Source organism: Sphaerodactylus townsendi, linkage group LG12, assembly GCF_021028975.2.
Source record: "Sphaerodactylus townsendi isolate TG3544 linkage group LG12, MPM_Stown_v2.3, whole genome shotgun sequence".
Taxonomy (NCBI): Eukaryota; Metazoa; Chordata; class Lepidosauria; order Squamata; family Sphaerodactylidae; genus Sphaerodactylus; species Sphaerodactylus townsendi.
Genome location: NC_059436.1, coordinates 21484059 through 21497965, shown reverse-complemented (window position 1 = coordinate 21497965; position 13907 = coordinate 21484059). Strand labels below are relative to the sequence as shown.

Sequence of the window (13907 nt, the reverse complement as noted above, 5' to 3'; positions counted from 1 at the left end):
TTGGTTGTAATTCTGGGAAAAGTCAAGCCCCACCTCCCTGGAGGTTGGTAACCTTGGCCAATGCCCCAGCTCCACTCTTCCCACTTGCTCTTTCCCAATCATTTTTCGAAGAAGAAAAAAAGTAGTTTGGATTTATACCCCACCTTTCTGTCCTGTAAGAAGACTCAAGGTGGCCAACAAGTTCCTTTCCCTTCCTCTCCTCACAACAGACACCTTGTGAGGAAGGTGGGGCTGAGAGAGTTCCAAAGAACTGTGACTAGCCCAAGGTCACTCAGCAGGCTTCATGTGGAGGAACGGGGAAACAAATCCAGTTCACCAGATAAGCCTCTGCCACTCAGGTGGAGGAGTAGGGAATCAAACCCATTTCTCCAGATTAGAATCCAGCTGCTCTTAACCTCTGCATCATCTGGCTCTAAGGGGTGCTCTGTCTGTTGCAAAAGGAACCCCCCCCCCATACCTGTACTGCAACACACTTGGGCCGGTAACATCTCCAGTAGACTGACCACCTCCCCTGACAAAGCCTCGTGCCTCTTTTCAAAGAAGGCTTGCGGCAAATCTGCTTCTCCTTGGTGATGTACACAAAAGCAAGCAACGGTGCTCTCACCCTCCCTTGGTTTGCTAAGGTCATCACAATGCAGGAAAACAGGGCCAAGTCCAGAACAACAGCTGATGAATGCTGGCCGAGGTTTAAAGTTGCGGACTCTGGGCGAGGAAACCCCTGGAGTTAAGGGGACAGCAGAATTTGGGGAGGCGAGGGGGAATGCAAAGAGTCACCTGGCTCTTCCAGGGAAATGGAGCTTTGAATCCTAAAGATCAGATGTAATTCTGGGAACACTCCAGGCCTCACCTGGAGGTTGGCAGTGTGGTGTAGTGGTTAAGAGTACCTTTCTTACTGGAGCACCTTCCTTATGAGGAGAGGCTGCAGCGTTTGGGACTCTTTAGTTTGGAGAGGAGACGTCTGAGGGGGGATAGGATTGAAGTCTATAAAATTATGCATGGGGTAGAAAATGTTGACAGAGAGAATTTTTTCTCTCTTTCTCACAATACTAGAACCAGGGGGCATCCATTGAAAATGCTGGGGGGAAGAATTAGAACTAATAAAAGGAAACACTTCTTCACATAACGTGTGATTGGTGTTTGGAATATGCTGCCACAGGAGGTGGTGATGGCCACTAACCTGGATAGCTTTAAAAGGGGCTTGGACAGATTTATGGAGGAGAAGTTGATTTATGGCTACCAATCTTGATCCTCTTTGATCTGAGGTTGCAAATGCCTTAACAGACCAGGTGCTTGGGAGCAACAGCCGCAGAAGGCCATTGCTTTCACATCCTGCACGTGAGGTCCCAAAGGCACCTGTTGGGCCACTGCGAGTAGCAGAGAGCTGGACTAGATGGACTCTGGTCTGATCCAGCTGGCTTGTTCTTATGTTCTTAAGAGCAGGTGGATTCTACGGAGACCACAAGCAGAAGAAGCAGCCACACAATTTTGGACCAGGAACTTTAAAGGACTGCTTTCTTACATAAACATCTGCCTGCTAGTCGGGATCCCCTACAGAGGCCTCATTAAGTGTTCCCTCACCTTCAGAGAAAATGTGGCCAAGCACCAGAGACAGGGTCTTTTTGGTTGTAGCACCTCAGTCTGGGAAGTCCTCTTGCAGAAACTTCGCTTGTTAAGATTTAGTTGGCATAAAAATAATGGAAGGGTTTGGCCCCTCTGGGACCCACAAAAGAGCATCACTTCTTTCGTTATATCTAAAGTGCCTCTTTACACCTCTTCTGAAACCGGTCTCTTATTTTTACATTCTGCCTCTGTACTCTTACCAATTTTTTTGGGTTCGGTTTCAATGCCTGCTTCTCAGGAAGCTGTGTCGACGCCAAGCACACTGTGTAGAAATGCTTTTTGGAAAGCAGAAATCAATCACATCTATTGTATTTATTGAAGGTATTGGTAACCTGCGACTTCTCCTCTCTACTTCTTGGCCGGCAAGACGGAACCAAAGCACAGAAGACACAGCAACATGCATTTCAAGCAATATAATATCGAGAAGCTAGAAAAGGAAGCAGAATAAAACTGTTCCTCAAGCGGTAAAAAAAAAAAAAGAACAAAAAAATTGGTAGCAGTCTTCAAAAAAAACAGTGTCAAGAAATTCAGCAGCTATTTGAATGTGGGTGAGAAACAAAATGTGAAGAGTGTCTGCAATGAACTTGTCCCAATTTGCCAGAGGAGTATAGAAATTGTATTGTCGAAGGCTTTCACGGCCGGAATCACTTGGGTGCTGTGTGGTTTCTGGACTGTATGGCCGTGTTCTAGCAGCATTCTCTCCTGACGTTTCGCCTGCAGGAGAGAATGCTGCTAGAACACGGCCATACAGCCTGGAAACCACACAGCACCCAAGTATAGAAATTGTTTCAAGGAAGATTTGGACTGCAAGCTCTTCCTCCCCCTCTTTGGGCAGGAGAGTCAGAAAATAAAAACTGAGAGCCAGTAACTTGTTTACTTGGTTTATATCTCATGTTTCTCCACAACGGGGACCCAAAGTGGTTCCCAATATCCCCTCCGTCTCCCTGGTATGCAGATCTTCCAGCCCCTAGTCTAATGCTCTAACCGCAAGAGGCTGCCTAGAAGGACAGGCAAACACATGATGCATCTTTGAACACTTGTTTGCTGTGACAGGGTTTGCTTTTGGCCTTAAGTCAACTGGGAGCACGGAGGGAACAGATGCCACGAACACACTGCATTCCATAGCGACAGTCCCCTGTAATTAGCTGTCCCGGTGCTGAGGGTCAGCAGCCAAAGAGCCCAGGAAGACACAGAGAAACCTTTGGGAAAAAAATCCAGCCACATGCTTTCAGTCTTCTGTGATGGAATGCTTTGAAAATAAGGTTTTGTCCTGGAAAAAGGCCTGCAGGTGAGAAAGGCTGTTAACGACAGGACTTTTGGGAGGTCATGATGTGCTAGAAAGAAAATGAAAGATAGGCAGAAAGACAGAAAAACTGGGAGGAGTCTCAGAGGTCATCTAGTCCAACCAGGCGTGTATCTTTATAAAATGACACCTGGTGCCCTAGATGCTACAGCCCCCTGCCTCGCCTTGCCTCTGAACTTGTGGGGCCACAGTTGAATGCGGTGAGTGGGGATCATCTCACCCACAATCTCCACGTGGAGTTCAAGACAGTGGTGGGATCCAAAAATTTTAGTAACAGGTTCCCATGGTGGTGGGATTCAAACTGTGGCGTAGTGCCAATGGGGCTGGGTGGGGCACGACGGGGGCGTGGGCAGGCATTCCGGGGGCGGGGCATTCCTGGGCAGGGTTGTGGCAAGGACGCAGCCACTGCGCCAGTCCTTGGGTGGGAAATGAATGCATGCAGGCTCAGGCTGCCACGCACCTCCTACTAGACCGCTTCAAGTTCTGCGTGCTTCTGCTGAGAGGACGGGCGTAACTAAGGCAAAAATCACATGGCAAAATCACCAATTAGTAACCCCCTCTCGGCACACACAAATAATTAGTAACCTACTCTCGGGGACCTGTGAGAACCTGCTGGATCCCACCTCTGGTTCAAGAGTGGGGCCAGCCAGCTCACCCCACTCCCAGGTCTGTTTTGCTCAGGAGTGGTGCCACCACGTTTTATGCCAGCTTCCACTCTCCCGGGTTCAGTGTGGTGTAGCGGATAAGAGCAGGTGGATTCTAATCTGGAGAACCGGGTTTGATTCTCCACTCCTCTACCTGAGTGGCAGAGGCTTATCGGGTGAACAACCAGATGTGTTTCTGCGCTCCTACATTCCTGCTGGGTGACCTTGGGCTAGTCACAGTTCTTTGGAACTCTCTCAGTCCCACCTGCCTCACAAGGTGTCTGTTGTGAGGAGAGAAAGGGAAAGGCGCTTGTAAGCCACCTTGAGTCTCCTTGCAGGAGAGAAAGGTAGGGTATAAATCCAAACTCTTCTTCTTTAAACTTCTGGCTTCCACTTTCTCACCGATGTTCAACTGCGCCCCAGTCCCGAACTCCATGGGGAGTTTGGGGTCAGGGGTCAGTTGAAAGGGGGGTGCCCCCACCTAGCAGGCCACCATGAGTTGATGGAAAACTGGTCTGATCCAAGAAGGTCCTTCTTACATTCTTATCTCATCTGGGGAGAGGCATTCTGCACATGATCAGGAGCTCCCTTGTCTCTGTCATTGTATCACAAACCCAGGATTAGGCTGAGCATTTCTTAGAAGTCCCTAAATCCCAGTGTGGGGAAAAAGGGTAGGCCTGAAATCCATTGAATGAAGATAGCTTTGGATGGAAAGAGCTTGCTTTTGCCACAGCAGAGATGAAGAGTGATGCGGGGAGATGGAAAATCTGGGGTGCTGTGGGACTGGGATTGTGCTTTTCAGGACCAGGGTGTATCTCCTAGTCCTTACCATCATATTACATTCATGGGGGCCGCACATACCATAATCTCTTTTGGATTTTACCCTGCTCCTTCTCCGGGTGGTTTATGCGGTTCATCTTGCCCCAACCAGTGGCAAAACTCAGGGACTGGCGGGCGGAAGGTCAGGACAAACCAAAAAAACATAACCTACGGATTTAACTGCTGCATTATATAATGGTGGTGGCTACCTAGACAGCTTGAAACGGGAGACTAGATACGCTCATAGAGGAGGGAGCCTTGAACCTGTTAGCCACAACAGCTAACTGAAACTTCAAAATTCAGAGGCAATGGTGCTGGAAATCAACCAGCAGCAAATACAGGGGGTTGTGGGTTTTCTGGATTGTGTGACAGTGGTCTGGTAGTTTTTACTCTTCGTGTTTCGCTTGCATCTATGGCTGGCATCTTCCGAGGCATGTCATGGCAAGATGGGTTTTGCTCCACGGCCAGAAAAAGGAGGAGATACTTTCCCGTCATGCCCGTGGGCTTTTCACAGCATTTAGCCAGTTTCTCTGAAAAGACGGGATGCTGGACTAGATGGATCTTTGATCCAATCCAGCAAGATTTTGCTTATATGTTCAACATCCCCCCTTTTCTGACACATTGGTCAGTCTGCAAGGCAGACTCCTTCAGCTAGCTGGTTTCCCACAACCTCACGTTTCCGCACAGTGGTCAGAGAGTCTGAATAGAACTGGAGAAACTTGGGTTCAAACCCCCATTTAGCCATGAAGCTACTGAGTGGCCTCAGGGCCAGTCTACCCTACCTTGCAGGGTAGTTGTGGAGATAGAAGTGGTTGAACACTACCAGAACAAAAATGTGCAGACATTTGCCTCCTTGATGGTGTAGGCTGGAGCTTTTTGATTCCTTCCTCACCTGGGACACTTCAGAACCACTTCAGGCCAGAGCAGACAATTTTGTTACATCAGTCTCCAGCTCAGCATTTAACAGTGGTTTTATCTGCATTTTTTAAAAAGTTAACATTTCACCTCAGGGCCAAAATGGGGGGTGGGGTGTAGTAGTGCACTGCCGACCCAGCAGTGCCTGCCGTGGTAGAGCGTTGGGGAAACGTTGGGGCAGCCAGCGGACCTGCTGACCTTGCGATGCGCGCCAGCACCCCCACTCCTCATCCCCAGCGGAGTCGCGAATTCGTGAACTGTCTGGCTCAATCACGAGCATGGGGACAATGGTCTTGCCCCAGGTGAGGATTGATTAGGCTCAAACCGGCATGCGTGCTCCCTCTCCGCCGCAGTAGCCAAGATGAGATCATGCATCACATGATGATCCTCCCGACCTCCCATCTCCCGAACTCCCCCCAGTCCTCCCTCCCCTGCGCCCCGATAGGTAACAATAAAGGTGCCAGGAACCGGCCCAGGCGGGGAGGCTTCGCTAGGAACCGCGGACCTCGGTCTCCGGCTGCTGGCGATCTCCACCAGATGTTATCTCCGGCGATCTCGTCTCCGTTCTTCGCTGACCGCATGGAGTGCGACCTACAAGCTGGTGCGAAGCGGGGAATCTCGAACCTCCACCCCACCGCTCACCGTTAAGCGCTGGGGAAGGGGCGATACGAAGTCCAGCTGGATCCGAGCATCCGGGGACCACCGTTTGTTGTCGCCTGTCTCTGAATGCGAAGCATCCAGAACCGCGGCGTCCTAGGACACTCTCTCGTCGGCCGAACACCCGGTGAGTATGGGAGCTTGCAAAAGCAGGGCCCCTATGACAAACGCGTTGGCGAACTGAAAGCGTTAACGAAATGCAGCAGGGTCCCCGTAAAGAGAGGAGCTGCGCCAAATTGGTTAGAGGAGATTTGAAGCTCAGTGTCCATGGTACGCACCCAGAGGGGGGGGACATTGAATCTTTAAGGACACAGGAAAACATCCGGGTAGCACTCTTACCGCACAGAGCCTACCAGTGGCGCCGGGTGTACGCTGCTACTGGCGTGGAGACAATGTTTTATTAAGCCATCAGCCTGCGAGACCTATGGCTCCCTTGCTGTAGGCAGCCCTCCTTTTCGATCTTTCACGCTTCAATTTCAGCGGGAATTTTTCTCTATCCCATAAATTGGGCCGCCTGTCCTCCTTCACCCGCCCTCCCTCGTTCGCTTCGCCCAATTCAAACTCTCAGCGGCTGCGACGCTTTCTCCCCCTGCTCCGCCTTCATTTTCCGAAGCCACTGCACCTCCGTCCAGCGCCCGCACGTAATGGCGGGTTTCAAGCTTCTTGAGCGTGCATTAGCCACGATCTGCAGAAAGAAACCTGGCAGCGGAAGATGATGCCGAGACTAGCATTGTGCCCGTCCACTCCACAGATACCGTGGGGAGGATGGCATAGTTCGGCGGGTTGTAAATTACCGCCCCCCTGAGCTATAAAATCCTCACGAGCTCCGCCAAGCGATGCGGGGCGATGGGAGTCCACCACCCTATGTGAGAAACATGCTTTCGGCCGAGAGTGGCGAGGAGCCACACCTAATAGTCCCGGACTGACTGGAAGGCCGCCTTCGCATGCTCTAGAGCCCGCACAATTTGCGATCTGGGAGAGCGAGTTCCGCCAGCAATGCCTTAGCGACGGCAGCGCCTCAGGCGGCTACACAACCCGGCAGCTCAACTTCACGGTTTGATGCTTTAGCCCGAAAGCCCTAGCGATCCAGATTGTCCTGCAAGGGGCCACCCTTCACGGTAAAAGCCTCTGGAGATGCGCATATATAAGGCATTTATCAAAGTCCCCAATGCCCGGCCAGCCAACCCAGAGTTTCTCCACCATCCGGCGAAAAGCCCCCCCGAGAGCCCTATGCCGAGAGTTTGTGAATAGGCTCCAGGAGGCCCTCAAGAGGCAGGTTGACAACGAGGAGGCCCAGAGGCGAGACTCGCTTAAAAGCACCTTGCCAGGGAGAGCGCCCTCCCGCTGAGTGCCCGCCAAAGCGTCACAGGGCTGAGGAAGGAACCCGAGGCTGGCGGACATGCTCAAAAGCTTGCCCCAGGATATCCGGGTCTTTTCGCCCATCAGAGGCCAGCCTTCTGGTCGCCCCGCCCTCTCAGCTGCCGCAGGGGCAGCCCGAAGACGAAGGTGTTTCAATTCGCGGCAAGCCAGGACATTTCGGAGGAATTGTAGGCTGCCGGCCGGGGAGCCTACAACCCTGGCGGAGGAGGTCTCTCCCCGAGGCGAAGACCCCAGGAAGGTCTAGGGAGCCGGCGGCTCCCCGTACCCGCTGGGGGAGGCAGCGCCCGGGTATCCTCCAAGCCCGGAACCAAGATCCCGCACCTCAAACCCTTCCCCGGAACTCCCCATGAGATCGCCGGCTGCTCCAGCTCGAGTATAGTGATCCCATCCCCACGGAGACCACTAGGCTAGTCTTGCCGAAAGCTTCCGCCCAGCTGAACAGGGAACATTCATCATCCCAGGGGTCATCACGACCCCATGCGCAAGGAAGCCATCCACATCCAGAGGTATGGACAAACATCCATAGAAACTGCCAAGTTCACCTGAACACCCTGCCTCTGTCTCTGCACTTGGAGTCTAATCCCCAAGTTCAGCTAATCTAAATCTCGTTGCTCGCTCCCCCCCTCATCTATACTTCCCTGCTCTGCTAGCCCCTTCTACTTCCCAAGAGTCACCGTACCTCCGCCAGTGCCCCAGGAGATAGCACGCATTTCAAAATCTCTGCAAGAGTCCACAGTCACTGGATTGCAACAGAAAGAAATGCTGACCAGGAAGGGACTCACGTTTTGAACCCCCCCTCAGAATGCCCCATGAAAAGCCAATCCACGGGACAATGAGGCATGGAGAAAGGGAAGATGCTCAACGCAATGGCCTTAAGCCAAAGAGTCGCCTTCGTGAAGAAGAAGCCCCCTTGGCCCTCTCCAGCTGTAGGTTCAAACCAAATCCTCATAGCCTCTGCTTGCCTGTGCAAGACCCTAAGCTCAAAGCTCCCAGTGGCAACAAAATCATCGTCAGTTACCTCAGAGAGCAAGATCTCCAAATCAGAGTTGTAATCAGAGTTGTAATCCTCCCTCGTTACTTTATAGCCCGTGCTCTGTATGCCTATGCTTATGTTCTGTATGTCTTGCCCCTTTCAAAGAGACCCTAAGAGTTTCACCTCATAGGGGGGATTTTTCCATTACTTCTAAGCTATGCTCTTGTGTGCTTCAATCAAAGTTCTTCTCTCTTCTGATTATGTGTGTGCCAATAGCCTTGAAGGCTTCGCCCATTACAGCATCCGCCTTAAGCGGGACACAGCTTCGTGCGTGCTCCCCAGGATACCGATGGGACCTGCTTCAAGAAGCCGCCTCCATCTTAGTTTTAAACCTTCAAAACTTTTCTTCAAAACCTCTCCTTGAGAACCTTTTCCTTCACCGATCCATCTGAGCCTACACTGCCACATTGGCATGGCCTTAAGGTTTTAGATCCCTGTTTCCCTCTGCCTCCCTCTTTTTTTCCCTTCTGTTTTTTAGGCCAGTAAAGAAGGCGGGAGGAGCCAATTGGCTGACTGGCCCTCCCTGGATTAAAATCTGGGCCCGAATCCTGATCACCGCCCAGCACTGTCAGGACAGGCCCCAGTTTAAAGGGCTGCCGCCATTATCGCCCTAATACCCAAACCCGTTTGGAGTTGCATGGCTGCCAAGCGCCTAGCAGCTTTATCAATGCACCATGTTAAAGGCCAGAGCTCAGCTGAGCCGCCCTTAGGGGCGGTCTCGTGGATTTGGCAGTTCCCAAAGATAATTCGATCACAAAATTTTAGCACCATCCAGCTTCCTGCATTAGCCACCAAGGTCCGCGGTAAGGAGTGCAACTCCCTTGCAAAAAGAAACCCTTTCCTTTTTTTTCCTTTGTAATTGTGCGAGAAATTTGCCTCTCTAATTGCGGATTGCTTCATTTCCCCGGATGCACCCATCCCCCCCCCCCAAAAGGTGCTTCAAAGCCCCTTTGTGTTGCTGATTAAGCATGCATACCCACAATCCCAGGACCCGCCTGTTCCCTCCCCTCGAGGCTCGGACCCACCAGCCTTGGCAGCACCCTGATGGCTCTGAAGCCAATTCCCACCAGGGCGCGCCACCTCCTGCCCTCCCTGTCAAACAACTAAAGAAAGAGGTGTAGAAGGAGGAATTGCATTAAAAGCAACCTTCACAGGCTGCAAAACAAGCCTTCTTCCTTCCTATATTAAATCTAAACACTAACTTTCGATCCCAATCTCCGCCATCCGGCTCTAGAACTGAGCCTGGCGGGGACCGATTAACCTGGGAAAAGGGGTGTGTTTCAGTCCCTCTTCCTACAGGTTCCGTGGACTCCGATTAGCCATGACAGGCCAACCCATGGAATGGCAGGAGAAACCAACCCCATCCGGAGATGGAGCATCTCTCCTAGAGGATCCGCCTTTGATCCCAGCAGGAGCATGTCGCCAGCAGCCAAAGACCGAATGACCTGGGGGGAGGCGTCCCGACCACCAGCCGAGCCCTAGCTGCTGCGCCAAGACCACCCGAGACACCCGAGGAACCTCTGTGCAGCTCTCTTTGCGATCATCACCACCAACTCAGCGACCTGCATCCTTTGCCTGCTCTGCTGCCTCCTGCCGATGGCGATCGGCCACCCTGGCAAGCTTTCACCAGACCAACATCTGGGAGCAGTTTGCTGCCGCTGCCAACGTCTCCTCTTTCTGCCTGGGCCCGAGTACCTGGGAGGAGCCTGCTGGGCTCCTGCCTGCCCCGTCTGCAAAAGCACCCGGAGACTTCCTAAGCGGAGTCTGGGCTGAGCCCCTTCATGAATACCTCATCCATCAGATATTCTATGAGCGCCGACTGGGGACCCGTCGTCCAAACCCTCCCGGCTGGCGCCCTTTCCCTTGTCACCAAGCCGGTCGCTAACCACCAGGAGTCCAACACCTGCGCCCGCATCACCGAGCGCCAGCCCGAGAAGCGAGAGAACCGACCGGGCCCATTCGTCGGCTTCGGCCAGTTGGTTAGACTGCACACACACATGGAGGACATTCCCCGGTGTTCCGGGAAGCATCCTGCTCCCCAGGGGCTGGTTCTGGACCTGCGCGAGGGGAAGAAGGCGTTTAACTACATTCCGCCCGACTCCCTGCGAGACTCTTTGCTGCCTCAGTCGCTTCTCCTGCCATTGTCCTACCCCAGGCTCCACCCGGGGAGCCCGGGCACTTGCCGCCCGCTCCGCCCTGCCTTTCCCGGCCCTCACCAGCCGGACGGCAGCGGTCGCATGCCTCTCCGAAGCGAGGTTAGTCTCCCTCGCCTTCCCCTGAGTAGGAGTCCCGGACTGCAGCTTCCCTGCAATGCTAAGACGCCTATTGGCCGGCTGGCGCTGTGCCCTTCTGAGAAGTCCATCAACTCTACCTCCCACGCTCTGGATGCCCTGGCCTCCGAACGCCAGCAGAACTTCGATCAAGCGACCCTAATTCGACAGTGCAGCTATTGATTATTTGTTGTTGTTACATCACCCAAGGTTGTGAGAATGTACATAATATGTGTTGTTTAATCTTTCTGATAATTCCCAGTTGATCCTTTATGAAAGTGCGTGAGCTGCAAGTTGTATCTAATCTGAAGTCACGATGTTTTGCCCCATTGGTGAGTCCAGCCCTCTGGAGCTGGCTGCCCGAGAAGAGATGGTTGAGTGCTATTGTACAGCTCTGCATTGGTTGAGTGTGTGCCTTGTTATCGAGGATCTTGTTTACGTTCAATGCGTGTCTAAATATTGCCTGTAGCGTGTGTAGAAACCCCTCGCGTTTCCCTTACCCGCAACCAAAGTTCTAATGTTGCACAAGCAGCTTAGCCAACTTGATAGCAGTGGCGGAGGAGACAAAGCGTCCTTTAAATGCAGCCTTAGCGTTTGGCCCCGTTTTCTAAAATGTAAAGGAGGAGAATGTAGTAGTGCACTGCCGACCCAGCAGTGCGTAGTACCGCAGAGCGTTAGGGCCAGCGGACCTGCGGCCTTGCGGTCGCGCTCGCACCCACTCATCCCCCATGATCCGCGGAGTGCAAGTGAACTGTGCAAGCTCAATCACGGTAGGGACAATGGTCTTACTTTAGGTGAGGATTAGGCTCAGGCAGCGTCACGCTCCTCTCATACGTAGCCAGATGAGATCATGCCATCACATGATGATCTCCGACCTCCACGCTCTCGGAACTCCCCAGTCCTCCCTCCCACACGCCCCCGATAGAGTAACAATAAAAGGTGCCAGGAACCGGCAGACGGGAGACTCGCTAGGAACACGGACCTCCGGTCTCCCGCTGCTGGCGATCTCCACCAGATGTTATCTCCGCGTCTCGTCTCGTTCTTACGCTGACCGCGTGGGTCGACTACAGTGGGGGCAGGGAGAATGTCAACAAGGGCAGAAAAATAACGGAATAATACATACAGTGACCAACAAAACAGGACAGAGGCAGAATCGAACACGCAGCGTCTTGGAGCATTGTTCATATAAAATACCCCTTCAAAGGTACCCAAGCTCACTCTGTGATGATGAAACAACTTTCCGCTACTTCAGCATTCTATCGAAACATTCTGTGAGACCCTAATCCTTGCAGACTTCTACAAAGTGGGTCTAACAGGTTTTTTTTTAAAAAAACCACCATATTCAGCTCTTCACAACCTAAATGATACCCTAGAATCTGAAAGTCATTGCTAGCATCATTTGGGAGCCAAAAAAAGGCCATAATACTCTTTTTTCCCCCCTCCCACAAAGTTTCTCCAGCTGGGACCAAAACTAAGGAACAAACCAACCAACCCCTTTTTCATTACTTAGTATCCTCCAGAGTCTCAAGAAGCAGCCCCATACATCGATGTGGGGTTTCATACGCACCTGCGCATGGAACGACAGGCCCGATGCGGAGTGGGCTGGCATAGGGGAGGCGATCCGGTTGCACGGCAGGGCTTAGTTCTGTATCAGTGAGGTGCTTTTTCTAAGATGGGGAGTGAGAGAAGAAAGAGAGAGAGAGAAAGGAAGGAAGGAAGGAAGGGAAAAAAACTAGTTAAACAGAATAAAGAGGTACTGACCTACTTGCAAATCCGAAGGGAGCGACTTCCCCAGGCCAGAACGGATCCAAAAGCTGGAAACAGCCAACGAACAGATCACGGTGCAATCCACGGCAGAAATTCACAGCTCAGGTTACCAACTAGATAAATATAGCCTCTTATCTGACCTCACAGGATGGCTGCAGAACTCTCACATTCCAGCAATGGGGGAGACTTAAAGGGGAAGCAAATATGTGGGGCCCAGGCAGAGATAGAGGGATCCGCTCCAAGAAAAAAAGGGGGGGCGGCGGCACCCAGAACTGGAGAGGATTTGGGGTAAGAAGAGATAGAGGGGCGATTTGAATGGCAGAAGGCAACATGGCAGAAAGAAGAGGAATAGTTGAAAACAATCCCACTGCGGTCGGAGCTTATCTTTTCATAAGGACTAGAAACCTGTAGTCTGGGAAATTAAAAGTGAAAAATGTACCATTCGGTATCGATGTTTAGATCAGTTCCTGGCTTTTAAAGAATTAATGTTAAGCACCACACAAAAACAGGGGCAAGAGAAATACAAGATTATTTTCTTTTCTTATGACACATGATCTCCACAAGGTATTTAAAAATAACCATTGTTATGCCATATACAATGGTTGTGCAGGGAGAAGGCGGAAAACATGCACACATATGGCCTTAGGAGCCAATTCTATCTCTCCGCCTCAGTTTATCATCCGTAAAACGGGATCAACAGGCACCTGCTCGCCTGATAGCACTGTCATTGAGGAAAAAGGAAAGAGTGTCACCTGCCTTGAATTTCAAAGGCAAATATCTATGACACAGAAAGAAACCCTGTTTACTTATCGGATCCTTCCTCCAAGAAGTTCACGGTAGCCTATGTGATTTTCCCATATCTGTTTTTTATCCTCATATCAACCCTGTAAGGGTAGGTGGGGCTGTGACAAGAGTGCCCCAAGGTCTCTCAACAAACCTCATAAAAGGGCAGAGGAATTTGAACTCGGGTCTCATAGATCTAAGTTTAATACTCTCACCATTATATCACAAAAGCTGGGATTCAGCTAAGCGATTCCATGGGCAGGAAGACTGTCCCCACACAGTATGAGTTTCTTATTTCCTCCTCCCACTGTGCCCCCACCCCCAAATGTTCCTGTTTCCCAGGAACAGCATTTGGGGGGCATTTGGGGCTGAAGAGGGACCCAGGAAGCGGTGGGTGTGAGAGAAAATCACACTACATTGGTAGAGCTGCCTTCCTCCTGGTGAGGCGCTCTTGGAATTAAAATTGCTCGCCAGACAATAGACCTCAATCTTGGGAGGAAATGGCAGCATTTGAGGGCAGACTTTATGGTATACCATAGGGTCCTTTTTTAAAAACCTCCTAGAATCATATCACATCCCCACACAGCTGTGGGGGGGGGGGGGGGTGGGGGGTTGCGGTGTGGGGGGGTGGGGGGTGGGGGGTTGTGGGGGTGTGGGGGGGTGGGGGGGGGGGGGGGTGGGGTGGGGGGGGGGTGGTAGCTATGGTGGAGAAGGGA

General features: G+C 51.9%; 1 protein-coding gene across 1 annotated transcript in view; it reads right to left on the bottom strand.

The window, feature by feature from the left end:
* The window catches only part of USP2 (ubiquitin specific peptidase 2), an 80764-nt gene extending 68275 nt beyond the window's left edge, over window positions 1-12489 (bottom strand). The window contains exon 1 of the mRNA XM_048513263.1: window positions 12403-12489. The gene's annotated coding sequence lies outside the window, so the exon portion shown is untranslated. The remainder of the gene's footprint in view (window positions 1-12402) is intronic.
* Between the last annotated feature and the right edge of the window lie 1418 nt (window positions 12490-13907).